The 18,512-nt window shown below is 37.3% G+C and overlaps 1 protein-coding gene across 8 annotated transcripts in view; it reads left to right on the top strand.

Annotated features, from left to right (window-relative positions):
• Nucleotides 1–18,512, top strand: part of Znf438 (zinc finger protein 438) — a 145,433-nt gene that overhangs the window by 86,404 nt on the left and 40,517 nt on the right. The gene's annotated exons all lie outside the window — the stretch shown is intronic.

The following is an 18,512-nucleotide window of genomic DNA, read 5'->3' as shown; positions in this document are numbered from 1 at the left end:
GCATGATTTTATAATTAGCAAATTACCTCATAACTACACAAAAATGCTTAAAGAATACTTTCTTCAAATAAAATATGTAAGATTTTTTTCTACTTATTATTTTAATCTAGTTTGTTTTTACTTAAGAAATCACTTTGTCTTTTTATATTCATAGCAAGAATGTTCTGGTGCTTTCAGGGCAGGTCTCTTGAACACATACCCACTTTTATTTCGGGGATATGGGCAGCACACTGTCCTACAACTGGAGTTCTATACTCACTCTTCTAAGTTCTTAGACTCTGAACCCTGCTTTTCATTCATTGTCAGGGTTTGTGTATCAACAAAATGGACTGTTGACACATCCATATAAAATCCAGAGAAACATGGAGGTACAAATGTTAGAGTTTATGAGGCTTTTGTAACTAACTGAAAAATATGCCCGCAATTTTCTCAAATAGTTTTAAGGTATTTTCTTATGTTGTTAATTTCATCAATAGTTTTATTTCTAAATATTTCTGACAGTTCCATATATGTATATAATGTATTTTTGTCATTATCAGCCTCATAACTACTCGAGCTTTTCTTCTCCTATTGAAACCCTCCATCCCAAGGCCCTCCCTTCTTTCCTTTTTGTATGTATGTGATCCACTGAGTTTACTTAGTGCTGTTTGTAGGAGTATGTGTTGGAAATTATTTATTGGACCATGAAAACCTGCTAGTAGTTGTACCACAAAGAAAATCACATGTACCCACAATACTTAACTGACAGTAGTCCCTCAGGAAGGGTAGGTAGGGCCTATGAGTCCCTTCTTCATCCTTGTTGAAATGTTGATGAGCTTCATCTTCTCCAGATCTTGTGTAGACAACCACAGTTTCAATGAGTTCATGACTAAAATCTAGAAGACACTGTTTTTCAGCATCCTTTCCTAGTTTTTATTTTTACATTCCTTCTACTTGCTCTTCATGATGGGCTTCAAACTTTAGAACGGGTTGGTAAAGATGTCCCACTTTGAACTGAATGTTCAACAGTCATTTATTCTTAGCATCTTAATCAGTTATGAGTCTCTGCATTAAAACTGCTCACTGCAAAATTAGCTTATTTCTCACCAACGTTGAGAGCAGCACTTATCTATGGATATAAACATAAATATTTATAAGGCAACTTGGAAACATGTTCATCTAACAAAACAACAGTAGTATATTCTCTTTTGGGCCTGTATGCTCCTGAGCCATGGACCTTTGACCAGTTCTACAAATACCAGGTGTGAATTCCTTCCTGAGGGCCAGCCTCCAGTCCAACTTTAGAAAGCAATTGGTTGCCCCTATAACCATTGCCTCATCTTACTATTATAGTTTACATGATTTTCAGTAGTTATGTGGGATTGTTAATGACTTCTTTCCTTCAGCGTCCTACATAACACCTTCTAGTACTATGAATGCTAGATCTTAGGGAGGAATTTTCCAGGTCAGTTCCAGCTTGATTTCTCTCTATCCTGTAACCAAAGTGTGGTATCTTAATTCTGGTGGTAATCAAAAGCACTAGCAATAGCCTATGTTGGTTTATGGGCCTCTGAAGCCTCCCTGATCAGCAGCTTATAGGGAGATATCCCATACCTGACACTAGAATATTTATTTAAAAATCCATTATTTCCTCTAGGTTATCTACCCACAGAGGGTACCTCTATTCAATTTTTATACTTTTATTTTTGATAAGCTTACAAACTAGTAGGTTTTCATGTATCTTTTTCATATATACTTAGTTTTGGTTAACGCTCCTCCTTACCCCCTCTTCTCCACCCTCTCCACCACCATTTCCACTGAAACCTTTCTACCTTCGGTTATATCCCTAGTTTATGCGATGTGTCTTCTACTACTGATCCCTCTTTTAAGGCCTTTCCCACTCTGTTTCTATCTCCTTGGCCTCTACAAACACTCCAAGTTAAAAATACACTAATCTGAGAATTTAAGCTAGGATATGAGAGTGAATGTATGAATTTGCCTTTTCAGGGTCTATATTACCTCATTTAGTATAATATTTTCCATTTTTGAGCCATTCTGCTGCAGATTTTGCTGTTCAGTTTTTCTTTAGCTGAATAAAATTCCTGTGTGTGTGTGTGTGTGTGTGTGTGTGTGTGTGTGTGTGTGTGTGTGTGTGTGTGTGTAACTTTATTTTCATTACCTAGTCATCATTCATCATTTGACAAGCATCTGGTCTGGTTCCATTACCTGACTATTGTGAATAAAGCATCAATTGAACATGAATATATACTTTATGTGTACACATAGAGGCAAGAAGTCAATGCCCTGTCTTTTTCGATGGTTCTAATTTGCTTCTGCACTTAAATGTGGGCCTGGAAACTGAATCGGTCCTTATACTTTTCCCCCAGTACTGATACTTAAAAACTTCAAGAGACTACATGTTTAAAACAGAATCTTGCTGTACAGTTCACACAAAAGGACCCACCAAACATTGGACAAATGGATGAAAACATACTGAGATATGTCATTACAAAATTTTCTAACGTTGACCAGGCTTGGCACATCTTTCATCCCAGCATTTGAGAAAACAGTGGCAGGCAGATCTCTATGAGTTCCAGGACAGCCTGGTCTACAGAGTAAGTTCCAGCCCAGCCAGAGCTACAATATTGAGGCCCTGTGTCAAAATAAAATAAAATAAAATAATTTTAAAAAATTTAACATGATTTCTATAAAGAAATAAATAAATTGTATGCAAAGCATTGAAGTCTTCATTGTCTTTATACTGATATGTCAACCAGAGGAGACTGGGATAATGCTTTTAAGTTTCAGTCTAAAATTCTATACTTAGAGATTGTTATTAATTATCATTAATCTTTGTTTTTGTTGTTTGAGAGATAGTCATTTTTCATTCTTCATGGAAAGACAGCAGTAGATATTACCTAAAACTGAACAATCCAGAAATACAATTATAAATATTTAGTTAACACAGGTGGATGTATTGATATCTGAATATTGATCAAATAAGGTTCAAGAGCTAAGAATTGAATGTGCTTGTCTCTGAGCAAGAGAATGTGATGTCTATATCTTTAAAATAAAATAGATATATTAAATACAGCTTTGACTTAAAAGTTTTAATTTAAAATTAAAAAGGAAAACATTATTTCTAACTGCACAGAAAGAGTTGGTACAAAAGATGAAAGAGTGAAGGCAGGAGAAAACTCTAGAAGGCAGGAAGAGAAGACCTTCTGGCTGGGGCAGCAGCATGGGGGTGGAGCAGAGAGTGGCTTTGTTGGAGGCATGTGCAGCATTTTGTTTATAGGTTACCAAATGCAATGTGTAGGCAGTGAATATTTTCCCCTGGAACCAGAAGAAAATACAACCAGACTGAAAATAACAGTTTAACATTGTAGTTAGAGCCACCAAAGTTGAAGGAAGTTTTAAAAACAAAGCAAAACTTTGTAAAGGGTAAAGAAGTGAGTTTCTGAGCTAGAATTTTTCTGAACTTCCTGCCTTTGTTGACGCAGAAAATGACCTCAAAACATTGTTAAGCTGTCTAGGTGAGAATACAGGCATCACTTAAGGAACACAGAGACATGGCTGTATACACATTTTGTAAAGACAGACAGATCTTGCAACCGGAAACCTAACATTTACCTTTTACATATATTCTATTCTGATTTTTTCTATTATTTATTGACAAAGATATAATGAATGTTTCTTTTGAAATAATTCTAGAAAACTTTACTTCCATATTAGCACCCTGTTTTTAAATACTGATTTTTTACAAAATATTTATCACACGCAGAATCTAATTTAATACTTTTTTCAACTAATAAGTTAAATATTATTTTTCTATCCCTTTCTACGTTGTAAAAACTAAAGATGTATTACAGTAAGAAGAAATGGGGGCTAGAGAGGTAGCTCCAAGATCAAGAGTACTTACTGCTCTTTTCAAAGACCTGGATGTGGTTCCCAGTATCCACGTTGTAGGTTATAACCATCTATATCTCTAGTTCCAGGGAATTCAGTGCCTTCCTCTGTTCTCTGTGGACACAGGCATGCATGTGGTACATAGACATACACATGAGCAAAACATTCATACACATCTGTAGCAACTCAGTTAAGAGTGGTCCTCTCTCCATTCAACTCTACTGATACAGTGAGTTTTTAATGTTTTACACACAGGTGATTGGGCTAAATATGACCTTAAAAATTAATCGTCAGCCCTGTGCTTTAGCATTTTTTATTTGGCCAGCAGTCATGTCCCTCTGAGAAGACCACCTTAACAAGTCTGAAGAGTAGAAGAAATATTGCTTAAATGTAAAGAAATTCTTTGCATTTTACTTAATACTAATACATAACTATTTAGAGGACAATACTAGTATTAGTGCAAACATTCATATAAGCATTAAAAATTTCAAAATAGATCAAAATTTATTATATAGATAAGTTTTTTTAATTTATTTATTTATTAAGGATTTCTGTCTCCTCCCCGCCACCGCCTCCCATTTCCCTCCCCCTCCCCCAATCAAGTCACCCTCCCTCATCTGCTCAAAGAGCAATCAGGGTTCCCTGACCTGTGGGAAGCCCAAGGACCGCCCACCTCTATCCAGGTCTCATAAGGTGAGCATCCAAACTGCCTAGGCTCCCCCAAAGCCAGTACGTGCAGTAGGATCAAAAACCCACTGCGATTGTTCTTGAGTTCCCATTCTTCCTCATTGTCTGCTATGTTCAGCTAGTCCAAATTTATCCCATGCATTTTCAGACCCAGGCCAGCTGGCCTTGGTGAGTTCCCGATAGAACATCCCCATTGTCTCAGTGTGTGGGTGCACCCCTCGCGGTCCTGAGTTCCTTGCTCATGCTTCGTCTCCTTCTGCTCCTGATTTGGACTTGGAGATTTCTGACCGGTGCTCCAATGTGGGTCTGTGTCTCTGTCTCCTTTCATCGCCTGATGAAGGTTAATATTCAGGAGGATGCCTATGTGTTTGTCTTTGGATTCACCTTCTTATTTAGCTTCTCTAGGAACATGAATTATAACCTCAATGTCCTTTATTTATGGCTAGAAACCAAATATGAGTGAGTACATCCCATGTTCCTCTTTTTGGGTCTGGCTTACCTTACTCAGGATAGTGTTTTCTATTTCCATCCATTTGTATGCAAAATTCAAGAAGTCCTTGTTTTTTACTGCTGAGTAATACTCTAATATATATATATTCCATACTTTCTTCATCCATTCTTCCGTTGAAGGGCATCTAGGTTGTTTCCAGGTTCTGGCTATTACACACAATGCTGCTATGAACATTGTTGAGCATATACTTTTGTTGTATGATAGGGCCTCTCTTGGGTATATTCCCAAGAGTGGTATTGCTGGATCCAGGGGTAGGTTGATCCCGAATTTCCTGAGAAACCGAAACACTGCTTTCCAGAGTGGTTGCACAAGTTTGCATTCCCACCAGCAATGGGTGAGTGTACCCCTTTCTCCACAACCTCTCCAGCAAAGGCTATCATTGGTGTTTTTTATTTTAGCCATTCTGACAGGTGTAAGATGGTATCTTAAAGTTGTCTTGATTGGCATTTCCCTGATCGTTAAGGAAGTTAAGCATGACCTTAAGTGTCTTTTGGCCATTTGAAGTTCTTCTGTTGAGAATTCTCTGTTCAGCTCAGTACCCCATTTTATAATTGGGTTGATTAACCTTTTACGGTCTAGTTTCTTGATTTCTTTATATATTTTGGAGATCAGACCTTTGTCAGTTGCGGGGTTGGTGAAGATCTTCTCCCAGTTGGTGGGTTGCCTTTATGTCATAGTGACAGTGTCCTTTACTTTACAGAAGCTTCTCAGTCTCAGGAGGTCCCATTTATTCAGTGATGCCCTTAGTGTCTGTGCTGCTGGGGTTATACGTAGGAAGTGGTCTCCTGTGCCCAAGTGTTGTAGAGTACTTCCCACTTTCTCTTCTATCAGGTTCAGTGTGTTCAGACTGATATTGAGGTCTTTAATCCATTTGGACTTGAGTTTTGTGCATGGTGATAGATACGGATCTATTTTCATTCTTCTACAGATTGACATCCAGTTTTGCCAGCACAATTTGTTGAAGATGCTCTCTTTTTCCCATTGTATACTTTTAGCTCCTTTATCGAAAATCAGGTGTTCATAGGTTTGTGGGTTAAAGTCAGGGTCTTCTATTCGATTCCATTGGTCGACTTCTCTGTTTTTATGCCAATACCAAGCTGTTTTCAATACTGTAGCTCTGTAATAGAGTTTGAAGTCAGGCATGTTAATGCCTCCAGACAATCCTTTATTGTATAAGATTGTTCTGGCTATCCTGGGGTTTTTGTTCTTCCATATAAAGTTGATTATTGTCCTCTCCAGATCTGTGAAGAATTTTGATGGGGATTGCATTGAATCTATAGATTGCTTTTGGTAGAATTGCCATTTTTACTATGTTGATCCTCCCAATCCAAGAGCAAGGGAGGTCCTTCCATTTTCTGGTGTCTTCTTCAGTTTCTTTCTTCAAAGACTTTATAGTTCTTGCCAAATAGATCTTTCACTTCCTTGGTCAGGGTTACCCCAAGATATTTTATGCTATTTGTGGCTATCGTGAAAGGTGATGCTTCTCTGATTTCCCTCTCTGCTTCCTTATCCTTAGTGTAAAGGAAGGCAACTGATTTTTTGGAGTTGATCTTGTATCCTGCCACATTACTAAAGGTGTTTATCAGCTGTAGGAGTTCTTTGGTAGAATTTTTGGGGTCACTTATGTATACTATCATACCATCTGCAAATAACGAAAGCCTAACTTCTTCCTTTCCAATACGAATCCCCTTGATCTCCTTATGTTGTCTTATTGCTATTGCTAGAACTTCAAGCACTATATTGAAGAGGTATGGAAATCGTGTTCCTGATTTTAGTGGGATGGCTTTGAGTTTTTCTCCGTTCAATTTAATGTTAGCTGTTGGCTTGCTGTAAATAGCTTTTATTATATTTAGGTAGGATCCTTGTATCCCTATTCTCTCCAAGACCTTTATCATAAAGGGGTGTTGAATTTTGTTGAATGCTTTTTCAGCATCTAATGAAATGATCATATGGTCTTTTTCTTTCAGTTTATTTATATGGTGGATTACATTGATAGATTTGCGTATGTTGAACCAGCCCTGCATCTCTGGGATGAAGCCTACTTGATCATAATGGATAATTTTTCTAATGTGTTCTTGGATTCGGTTTGCCAGTATTTTGTTGAGGATTTTTGCGTCGATGTTCATGAGTGAGATTGGCCTGTAATTCTCTTTCCTGGTTGAGTCTTTGTGTGGTTTTGGTATCAGAGTAACTGTAGCTTCATAAAAGGAATTTGGTAATGACCCTTCTGTTTCTATATTGTGGAATACATTAAGGAGTATAGGTATTAGCTCTTCTTGGAAGTTCTGGTAGAATTCCGCATTGAAACCATCTGGTCCTGGGCTTTTTTTGGTAGGGAGGTTTTTGATAACAGCTTCTAATTCTTTGCGACCAACAGGTCTGTTTAGATTGTTCACCTGGTCCTGGTTTAACTTTGGTATATGGTATTTATCTAAAAAGGTGTCCATTTCTTTTACATTTTCCAGTTTTGTGTTATACAGGCTTTTGTAGTAAGATCTAATGATTCTCTGAATTTCCTCTGTGTCTGTGGTTATGTCCCCCTTTTCATTTCTGATCTTATTAATTTGCGTATTCTCTCTCTGTCGTTTAATTAGTTTGGATAGGGGTTTTAGATCTTGTTGATTTTCTCCAAGAACCAGCTTTTTGTTTCATTGATTCTTTGGACTGTTTTCTGTGTTTCTATTTTGTTGATTTCGGCCCTCAGTTTTATTATTTCCAGTCTTCTACTTCTCCTGGGCGCGTCTGCTTCTTTTTTTTTCTAGAGCTTTCAGGTGTGTTGTTAAGTCCTCAATGTGTGCATTCTCCGTTTTCTTTAAGTGGGCACTTAGTGCTATGAACTTTCCTCTTAGCACTGCTTTCATTGTGTCCCATAGGTTTGAGTATGTTGTCTCTTTATTTTCATTAAATTCAAGGAAGACTTTAATTTCTTTCTTAATTTTTTCTTTGACCCAGGTGTGGTTCAGTAGTTGACTGTTCAGTTTCCATGAGTTTGTAGGCTTTCTGTGGGTAGCATTGTTGTTGCCTTCTAACTTTAATCCATGGTGATCAGATAGGACACAGGTGGACACTGATATTTTTTTGTATCTGTGGAGGTCTCCTTTGTTTCCGAGTATGTGGTCAATTTTCGAGAAGGTTCCATGAGCTGCAGAGAAGAAGGTATATTCTTTCCTATTTGGGTGGAATGTTCTATAGATGTCTGTTAAGTCCATTTGCTTCATTACCTCCAATAATTCTCTTAATTCTCTATTAGGTTTCTGTCTGATTGACCTGTCCCTTGGAGAGAGAGGTGTGTTGAAGTCTCCTACTACTAGTGTGTGTGGTTTGATATCTGCCTTGAGTTCTAGTAATATTTCTTTTACATAAGTAGGTGCTTTTATATTGGGGCGTAGATATTCAGGATTGAGACGTCATCCTGATGAATTGTTCCTGTTATGAGTATAAAGTGACCATCTCGGTCTCTTCTGATTGATTTTAGTTTGAAGTCAGTTTTGTTAGAAATTAGTATAGCCACACCTGCTTTTTTCTTAGGACCATTTGCTTGAAACACCTTTTCCCAACCCTTTACTCTGAGTAGGTGCCTGTCTTTGTGGTTGAGATGTGTTTCTTGCAAACAGCAGAATGTTGGATCCTGTTATCGTATCCAATCTTTTAGTCTGTGCCTTTTTATAGGTGAATTGAGCCCATTAATATTAAGTGATATTAATGACCAGTGGTTGTTTACTCCGGTTATTCTTATTGCTTTTGGTAGTAGAGATTGTGTGTCTCCCTTCTTTGAGATGTGCTGGTGAAGGGTCGCTAGATGCCTGAGTTATTGTAGGCAGTGTTGGGGATGTTGGATTCCTTGGGTTGCGATTTTCCTTCTATTACTTGTAGGGCTGGATTTGTGGCTACGTATTGTTTAAATTTGTTCTTATCCTGGAATGTCTTGTTTTCTCCATTGATAATGAACGATAGCTTGGCTGGGTATAGTAGTTTGGGTTTGCATCCATGGTCTCTTAGCTTCTGCAGTACATCTATCCAGGACCTTCTGGCTTTCATAGTTTCCATAGGGAAGTCAGGTGTAAGTCTGATCGGTTTACCTTTATAAGTTACTTGGCCTTTTTCCTTTGCAGCTCTTAATATTCTTTCTTTAACCTGTATATTTTGTGTTTTGATTATTATATGGCGAGGAGATGTTTTTCTTTGATCCAGTCTGTTTGGTGTTCTGTATGCTTCTTGAATATTTAAATGAATATCTTTCTTTATGTTGGGAAAGTTTTCTTCCATAATTTTGTTGAAAATATTTTCTGGGCCTTTGAGCTGTGACTCTTCTCCTTCTTCTATTTCAATTATTTTTAGGTTTGGTCTTTTTATTGTGTCCCATATTTCCTGAATGTTTTGTGTTGAGAATTTGTTGGCTTTGCTGTTTTCTTTGATCTTTTTTTTTATTTTCTCTATGGTGTCCTCAGCATCTGAGATTCTTTCTTCTATCTCTTGTATTCTATTGATTATGCTTGTTTCTGTAGACTCTGCTCGTTGACCTAGATTTTCCATATCCAGCTGGTCCTCAGTTTGTATTTTCTTCCTTGCCTTCATTTCAGTTTTCAATTCTTGAACTGTTTCCATTACCTGTTTGATCGTTTTTTTCTTGTTTTCCCAGGGTATCATGTACGTATTTACTCATTTCTTCAAACTTTTTGTTATACTTCTCATCCATGTCTATAAGGGCATTTTTTACATGTTGTTTAAGGGACTCTATTGCCTTCATAAAGTCAATTTTTTCCACTTCTGTGTTAGTTTTGTTCAAATACTTCTGTTGTAATATCATTGGGTTCTGGTGTTTTCATGTTGTTTTTCAGATTATTGGGTGAATTCTTGCCTTGGCACCTGCCCATCTCCTCCTATTGATCCTATCTAATGGGTCTTTTAAAAACCGGATCAGGTTTCCCTGCTGGCCAAGGGCTCCGCTTTCCTGGTTCCTGCCGCAGGCCAAGAACCCTCTCACCCCTCTGAAGGGTCTTCAGGACAGGACCAGGCTTTGCGTTTGCCAGTGACCTGGCTAACCAGAGGCCCACCTCTTTGATTTAATTGTAGTAGGGCGATCTGCTCTTCTTATTGCACGCCTGTCCCCGCCGCTCCGCGCCGGTCCCTGCCACTTGCCTCTGCCGCTGCGCCGGTCCCCCAAAGCCTCTTCCTGAATGTGGTGCCTTTCGCCGCGTCTGGACGCCGCGGCCTCTCCGCCTCCGTGCTCTGGACGCTGGTATATAGATAAGTTTTATCTTCTCTGATCCTTTAATACCAAATCCTTACAATTTGAAATTTTTATTTTTACTTTTTTTTTTCCAGAACAGGGTTTGAACCAAGGGTGTTGTGCGTGTTAGGCAAGTGGTCTAGTACTGAACAACATCTCCAGTTATTTGCCTTTTAAATAGAACAGATTAAGATAGGAACAAACATTGCTACAGTTGAGTATATGGGGAGAACTATTACCAGTTACAATGTTATACTAATAGACTTTTTTATTTTAAAAAATTAAACATCAAGTTATTTAGATTCTCTTAATCTTGAGAAATCCTGAATTCCATCACTGCTTACAAGTTTGTGCTGTTAAAGCAATGAAGTACAGCACACCCACTTTGAATGGGTAGTTGCTTATAAAGTTAAATAGTGCTACTCCTAGGTTTTTATCCAACAGATATAAAACCATTTGCCTGTTCATAAATTGAACATATACATTTATTACATTTATTTTGATAACCTAAAGTTGACAAATGCCCATTAGTGAACAAATGCCCAGTGGAATACTGTCCCAGACTAAAAAGAGCTCTAGTGAAGAATGGGCTGTCACCTGTGGATTCACTAATGGTTCTAGCATCAAATCTGAAGTCTTACAGGACTCTCACAGTGTTATACCTTAAAATCAAGAACCATGAGATGACAACAGACTCAAACATAAAAGAAGCTCTATCAAAGGGTCAGCTGCCAGCCAGGCTAGATCTGTGGCATATGCCAATGTGTAAAAAAGAGCCTGGGCTCATTGCTGCATGGCTAAGCCTGTCTCTGAAGCAGATGATGAAAAGGATCACAAGTTCTGAGGCTAGCCTAGTCTACAAAGCAAGCTCTTGTCTCAAACAATAAGCTATAAAGTTGTTCAAAGAGAATAAATACCCGCCATGCACAGGGCTCTCAGTCTCAGCAGCAGGTTCATACATTCTCAAAAGTTGCTGGTTTTAAAACACCAAAAGGTTCATTGCCTGATTTTGTATTGCCAAGTTGATACTTTCACATGTTAATATCTACTGGGCATATTTATTATGACATTTATCCTAATAACAGCATGTCTGTCTGATGATGTATGACATATTTATTTCCTAGGAAATAGTTTTCTGGAAATGCTAATCTAAATCAACAACTAAACTGAATCTTGGGGTCAATTCCTATACAAACATGCTAGAATATACCACACAGATTCTCAGCATGGCCTAATGTCAGCAAGCTATGACATCAGCAAGGCCTGGAACAAGTAATTGTCTCTTCTGAGGTTCATTACCTAAATTTCTTTTTAGGAAACTTGGCAAGGAAATGTAACGAAGGTAAGCAGTGCCCACCTTAGAGTCCATCAATAAGAAGGAAATGGAAATTTTCCACTTCCAGCATAATGAAGTCACTTTCTCAATTTACCACTGCATCAGATTTTATGTTCAGTCAATTCTCTTATAGTAATTAATACTCAGAGCAGTTATATATGTAGCTTATTAAGCTCTGTAGTAATAAGGGCGGCGGGGCTGCGTCCCCAACACCCCAGCCGCCTGCACGGCTAGCTTATGCTCCGAAATAACAACACACAAACTGTATTCATTTAAAAACTGCTTGGCCCTTTAGCTCTAGCCCTTACAGGCTAATTCTCACATCCCGATCAACCCATCTCTAATAATCTGTGAGCACCGGTCTTACCGGGAACGATTCAGCATGTCTAACCTGGCTGCTTGCTTCATCGCGTGCATCTGCCTCAGAGAGCAGAGCTCTCACGTCCGCCCAGGAGAGGGGAGCATGGCGTCTCTCTGAGGCGTCTGCTCCTGAGAGGAGAGCTGTGGAGTCTGATCTCACTTCCTCTTCCTCCCAGCGTTCTGTTCTGTTTACTCCACCTACCTATATTCTAACCAATAAGATGGGCCAAGGCAGTTCCTTTATTAGCCAATGACCTTCCTCCATCAAAGCTCATTATTATACATTTTGCTGGTTTCATTGTTTGTTTTTTTCTGATAGATTTTTCTACGTTAATATACTTTTCACTTTTTCAAGTTTTTTAAAAAGCCAGATTATTATTTTTACAGATCTTTTTATACCTTGAAGGAAGTGTGGAGGCTTTACCATGGTGCCCTGAATGCATAGGACTTCTTTTGTATGAAGTTTGAAAACTAAAAGTCAGGTTTTATGTTATTGTTTAGTTCCTCTTTATCTCTGCTATTATTGTATAATAAACTCTCATCCTAGCTAATCATGAGATGTTGCATTATGATATGGTTCAGGGTTTTCTTTAGTGTTAGTTTGCTAATTGCACTGTGTATTTTTCAAATAAATTGATTGAAACCCAGCCACACTTTCCACGGCAGTCAACTATAGCTCTCAAGTTTTCCACTCCAGATACCAACATGCTGAGGGTACAGTTAAAGTTATTTTAAAGATCCTAAAAAGCCAAAACAATCTTGAGTGAAAAGAACAAAGATACTTGTACAAAATAGGACTTCAAAATATACTGAAAATTCTAGTGGTGAGACAGCTTTCTTTGTATTTGCCTGACACACAGCATACATAAGGACTGTAATAAACAACCCTGCCCATCTGTAGACAGCCAGTTTTCAAAAGAGTTCCTAACCACATATAGTGGAGGAAGGACAGTCTTCTCAATAGACAATGTTGGAACCATTGGACAGCTATAGTTAGAAGAATGAAAATAGACTCCTTCTTCTCAACAGTTCTAAAAACTACTCAAAGCTGTTTGAAATTTAAGTATAAGATACAAAAGAACTAAAAGAAAACAGAAAAGGGCTAGATAGTGGTGGTACACACCTTTAATCCCAGCACTCAGGAGGTAGAGAGAGGTAGATTTCTGTGATTTCAAGGCCAGCTTGGTGTACAGAGTGAGTTCTAGGACTGGCTCTAAAGCTATAGAGAAACCCTGTCTCAAAAAATAAAAATAAAAGAATGAATGAAAGAAATAAAAGAGAAAACACAGAGAAATGCTTCAGGACTTTGGAGTGAACAACAGTTTTTTTTGACAGAAAATAAAATCAATTAATTAAATTACATCAAAATAAAAAACTTTCTGCCAGCAAAGAAAATGTCAGAGTGAAAAGTCAACCTGTACAAACTGTGCATCCATCAGATGTTCATACCAGAAGAAACTATGAGAGCTGGCAAGTAGATAATCTGACATAAAACATGTTGTAGACCTACTGTGTTTGTTACTTTATGTTGCTGCAAACACCATAACCAAAAGCAGTTATTTTGCCTTACAGTTCCAATGGGAGAGTCCATAATAGGGGGAGTGGTAATGGCTGTAGGCAGCAAGGGCAGGAAACTTAGAGATCAGATCTCCAACCAGAAACACAGAGAAGAAAAAGTGAACTGGAATTGGTTAGGGTCTATAAACCCCTAAAATTTATCCCCGGAAATGTCCTTCCTTTAGCACTGTTCCATGCCTGAAAGGTTCCAAAACCACCAAAATTGTGCCACCAGTTGGAGACCCAAGTATTCAAGTTGGTGAACCTATAAAGAACATTTCCTATTTGAACCATGAAACCTCCATAGATGTTTTCTTCAAAAGGAAAATAAATGGTGAACAGATTGTGACAAATATGGTTAAATCATCATTAAACCACCCAAGGAATGTAAATGAATCCACAGTCAGGCATCACCACACCCCAGTAAGAATGATTGCCCTCCCTAAAAGACAAAAGACAGTGAGTGTTGACAAAAGCATGAAAGAAAAGGAAACCTTCTCACAGTTAATGGGGATGTAAATTAATATGGCCATTATGGAAAGCACTTTGAAGGATCTAGAGTTTAAAGATAGAACTAGTATATGAACCAGTAGGCCCACTACTGGGCAATTCTCCAAAAGAATTAAAGCCAACATGGTGAAGAAACATCTATACTGCTGTGTTTACTGAGCACTGTCATAACAGCTAGAATAAGTAAACGGTCTGTTGGTCAGTGATAGATAAATAAAGAAAACATACAGGCACATCATGAAATATTATTGAGCCATCTAAAAGAATGCTACCATGACAGCTGAGTAATGTGGATTGATCCTGATAATACTTATGAAATAAAGATTCATACTAACAATCTCACTCATGTGGAACATAACTTGTTGGTCTCAGAAATTGAAAGTAGAATGGTGGTTACTAGGCATTAAGAGAAGACTAGGGGAGTTTAGAGATGGGTACTGAGATAGAGTTAGATTGGAGTAAGATGCTGGAGTGTGAAATCACTGAGGGGGTGGCTGCAAATAAATTATTATAATGCTTGATGGAAGGGTGTTGACTCATTAGCAGTAAGAAGTGGTGGGTGGTTGAGGGGCATGTTTTTCCTAAGTACAAGATTTCATGAGTGCATGTGTGGAGATTCCACATGGTAGCTATGCTTTCCATCCAAAGAAGTAAAAGCATAAGCAGCCAAACACTGGTAAAAATTGCCCTTGTTTTCTAATATTATGTTGTTGAAAACAAAGAGTAAGTTGTATTTTCTGATTGCAAAGATTTCAGTTGTTCATTAGTGAAACAAATATGTATATACAAAAAGAAATTGTCAAATTAGTACAGTTTTTTATGTATATAGGGAAAAAACAATCATATTTCTCTATGACCAGCCTTTTTAAGCAAATATACCTTAACCACTTTTTATGCTTAAGTATTTTTAAGAAACAGCCTTGAAAATATCATCAATCTTTTTAATGTCTACTTTGTACTGAATTGAGTTGATTTCAAGACAATGATGTTTATGGCAGTGATGTTGAATGCCATGATGCTGCTGAGAATAATTCCTAAAGTGAAGAAAAGGTGTGATTCTGAGGAGTGAGCACCCTAAGCCTTCAGGAATACTATTCACAGCACATAGCAAGTGCCTACAACACCAGCAACACCTGGTACCCCTCCCCTCACATCCAGCTGCTTCTGTATTTTTCACAACTAATAAGCAAACAAAAATAGTTTTCATCTTGCATTTCCTTGACTTCTTAATAAAATATAACATTCTTTCTAGTGATTCCTACTTTAACATCTTCTTTTAAGAACTAAGTATTAATAATTTCATGGTTAAATATGTTCTCATCAGCTTGCTTTATTCAAGGCATGAGTGTAAATAAGTGATGTCTGCATCTGTTGTAAAGTCTTTAAAAATACTATGAAGGTATGATTGATTCACAGTAAGATGCACATATGTAGAGTAAAGTACGATCAGTTTTGAAGTATGCATATCCCTGAAGCCTTAACTACAGTTAAGATGGTGAACACCTCTGTCATACCCTTGGGTAGAAGCATTTTCCCCATGAAAAAGACACCAAAAAATGGAAACATATTCCATGCTCTTAAGTGGGTAGAATTAACATAGTAAAAATGGCAATCTTATAAAAAAAAAAAAAAACAGCCTACAGATTCAATGCAATTCCCAGCAGAATTCTTCACAGACCTCAAAAGAAAACTACTCAATTTCATATGGAAAAGCAAAAAAACCAAGATAGCCGAAACAATCATGTACTTCTGGAGGTATAACAATCCCTGACTTCAAACTCTACTACAGAGCTACAGTACTGAAAACAGCCTGGTATTGGCATAAAAACAGACAGGAGAATCAATGGAACCAAGTCTAAGACCCAGATATAGATCAACACACCTATGAACACCTGATTTTTGACAAAGGCGCAAAATGAAGTATAAAATGGAAAAAAAGAAAGCATATTCAACAAATGGTGCTAGCATAACTGGATGTCAACATGTAGAAGAATGAAAATAGATCTATATTGCCATACACAAAACTAAAGTTCAGATGGATCTAAGACCTCAACATAAAACCAACCACGCTGAACCTCATAGAAGAGAAAGTGGAAAGTACACTTGAACATATTGGCACAGGAGACTACTTCCTAAATATAACTTCAATAGCTTAGACACTGAGAGAAACAATTAATAAATGGGACCTCATGAAACTGAGAAACTTCTGTAAAGCAAAGGACACAGTCAACAAGACAAATTGCAGCCAAAAAAATGGGAAAAGATCTTCTCCAACCCCATATTGGACAGCGGGCTAATCTCCAAAATATACAAAGAACTTAAGAAATTGGTCATCAAAAGAACAAATAATTTAATTAAAAAAAAGGGTATAGACCTAAACAGAGAATTTTCAACAGAGAAATCTAAAATGGCTGAAAGACCCTTAAGAAAATGCTCAATATTCTTAGCCATCAGAGAAATGCAAATCAAAACAACTCTGAGATTCCATCTTATACCCGTAAGAAAGACCAAGATCAAAAACTTATCAAACTTATCCTGGAGAGGATGTGGGGTAAAGGGAACACTCCTCCATTGCTGGTGGGTATGCAAACTGGTACAGCCCCCTTTGGATATCAATATGGCTATTTCTCAGAAAATTAGGAAATAACCTTCCTCAAGACCCAGCAATACCACTTTTGGATATATACTCAAAGGGTGTTCAACCATACTATATGGACATGTGCTCAACTATGTTCATAGCAGCATTGTTTGTCATATCCAGAACCTGGAAACAATCTAAATGTCCTTTGATGGAAGAATGGATAAGGAAAACATACATTTACATCCATTTGTAGACAAATGGATGTAACTAGAAAACATCATACTGAGTAAGGTAACCCAGACCCAGAAAGACAAATATCATATTACTCATTCTTAAATGGCTTTTAGACATAAAACAAAACAAACAAAAACAGAAAAACCAACCTACAAGTCACAATCCCAGAGAACCTAGGCAACAAAGAGTACCTTAAAAGAGAAATACATGGATCTAATCTACATGGGAAGTAGAAAAAGACAAGATCTTTTGAATAAATTGGGAGCATGGTTACTATGGGAGAAGGCTGAAAGGGAGGAGAGAAGAAGGGAGGGGAGCAGAGAAAAATATATAGCTCAATTAGAAAATGTATCTTAATTATGTTATAATAAAAAATAATAATTGTAAGTTAAGAGAAACACAATGGAGACTCTCTTTTCTCCATTATACCCAGAATCAAGCCCCTGCCTCCTGCATCATAGTTATCCAACTCCTGTGGTTTCCTGTCTCTTTGGGATCAGTTATTTTGGGTATTGTTTTAAAGAATTTTTTTTATTTTATTTGTATATGTGTTTTGTCTGTTTGCATACCACTCACATGTCTGGTGCCTGTGGAAGCCAGAAAAGGGCATCAGATTCTCTGCAACTGGAGTTAGAGACAGTTGTGACCTGCCACATTAGGGCTGGGAATCAACCCAAACCCTCTGGGAGATCAAACAGTGCTCTAAACATCTGAGCCTTCTCTCCAGCCTCATTGGGATCTATTTTTATGAACTAATTTTTGGTGTTTTTGAAAGATTCAATTATCTGTTTCATTCTTATTTTTATTGCTTTATGTAGAAGGATAATTTTGATCTCTGCTACTCTGTCTTGATGAAAAGTGAAAATTGTGCCTTTTAATTGTACTCAATTTTGTTTTTTTGCACAGTATAAAGTTTCATCAGTCTTGAACTCAATGGTTTTTGTTGTTGATATTTCTTAGAAAAGCATCTGTACTTAAAAGCTTATAAAATTATTGGTTAATATTTTTCCAAAGATTTTGTCTTTTTTATTCAAACACAGTCACCTTTTTAAATCTGCATTTTACATCCTCTAAATAAGGATTGTGACCCATGTCACATGCCTTTAATTCCAGCACTTGGAAGGCAAAAACATATCTCTGTGAGTTCAAGGCCAGTGTGCTCTATGTAGTAAGTTCTAGACCAGCCACAACTAAATAGTAATACCCTTTCTCAAAATAACAACAGTACATTTTCCATTTCAGGCACTACTGTATTACCCCTACATGGTGCAACTTAAGTTTTTAAGAAGTGCTTTAACATTTTAAGAAATGCTCCTGGATAGTAAAAAAATGTTACAGATTCACAATAAAACATATTCAGACATAAAAGACCACACTGTTGGATGAATGTACGTAGGCTTGAGAGAGAGAAGAAAAAGAATATAGAGAATAAAGTTAATGGTTTTAAAAAAAAAAAGGTAAAGTCTTTAAAGAGACAGAGGACAGATAGTTAAGAGATTAAAAGAAATAAAGAAAAATAAGCCACGTAAAAATGGAAAATTCACAGAGAGTCTGGATTATGTACATTGTGTTTTCTTTAAAATTTTTGACTGTGAAGGGGCTAAGTACAGAGACACAT

This window comes from Microtus pennsylvanicus, chromosome 4 (assembly GCF_037038515.1).
Source record: "Microtus pennsylvanicus isolate mMicPen1 chromosome 4, mMicPen1.hap1, whole genome shotgun sequence".
Taxonomy (NCBI): Eukaryota; Metazoa; Chordata; class Mammalia; order Rodentia; family Cricetidae; genus Microtus; species Microtus pennsylvanicus.
The sequence above is the reverse complement of the archived record's forward strand: the minus strand, read 5'-3'. Positions and strand labels throughout refer to the sequence as shown.